This window comes from Benincasa hispida, chromosome 4, assembly GCF_009727055.1.
Source record: "Benincasa hispida cultivar B227 chromosome 4, ASM972705v1, whole genome shotgun sequence".
Taxonomy (NCBI): domain Eukaryota; kingdom Viridiplantae; phylum Streptophyta; class Magnoliopsida; order Cucurbitales; family Cucurbitaceae; genus Benincasa; species Benincasa hispida.
In genome coordinates, this window is record NC_052352.1 from 59,967,063 (window position 1) to 59,968,341 (window position 1,279).

Here is a 1,279-nt window from a genome sequence, read left to right on the forward strand (position 1 = left end):
CCAACTCATCCTTACTCAGTCTGATAAAAGAAGTTGTTGGCAATGCTCTATCAATGTTTGAGTTCGCTTTCTTTGTTGATGAGTTTAGCCTAATAGAATTAATACTAGATACGAATTCAGAAAAAAAAACTCTATAGTCTCTTCGAAAATATAATTTTCTCCGACACATCCTTCTGTCGATTTCTATTTCATACATAAGTTTCAACACTTTCATGTATCGCTCAAAAGGATACATCCACCTCAAATAAACAGATCCACAAAACTCAACTTCTCTTATGAGATGCACTACAAGGTGTACCATTATTGTGAAGAATGATGGTGGAAAATACTTCTCTAAGAGGCATAGAGTGACAACAATATCCTCTTGCATACCCTTTAACTGAGATGAATCGATCACCTTGCAACATATAGCATTAAAGAAGAAAAAATAGGCGAGTAATTACAAGTCTTAATGTATAACATGCGGGAGGTAAAAAGACTTTTTTCTCTCCTACTTGAGGGGCTAACTCTGCTCTAATGTTCAGTTCCACCACCGAAAGAAACCCACCGGACATGAACATTAGATCCCACGAAATCCACCAGACAATCTACCGAAAGAAACCCAACCCACCGAAAGAAACACAAACCTCTTTCGATGGGTTTCTTTCTGTGGTGGAACTGAACATTAGATCAGAGTTAGCCCCTCAAGTAGGAGAGAGAAAAGTCTTTTTACCTCCCGCATGTTATACATTAACACAAACTGAGAAATTGAGCTTTTGTAAGGTACAATCAGAAATTAAAGTACCTGAAGGCTATTCATCGAACATTCAAAGTTTAGTATCACACACAGATTTGAAACTTTATGGACTTAAGTCGCATGACCATCACGTTCTTATGGAACAATTATTACCGGTAGCCATTCGTGATATTTTACCCAAACATGTAAGACTTGTAATTACTCGTCTATGCTTCTTCTTTAATGTTATATGTTGCAAGGCGATCGATTCTTCTCAGTTAAAGGATGTGCAAGAGGATATCGTTGTCACTCTATGCCTCTTAGAAAAGTATTTTCCACCATCATGGTACACCTTGTAGTGCATCTCATAAGAGAAGTTGAGTTTTGTGGACCTGTTTATTTGAGGTGGATGTATCATTTTAAACGATACATGAAAGTGTTGAAAACTTATGTACAAAATAGAAATCGACCGAAAAGATGTGTTGGAGAAAATTATATTGTCGAAGAGACAATAGAATTTTGTTCTGAATTCGTATCTGGTGTTAATTCTATTGGGTTGAACTC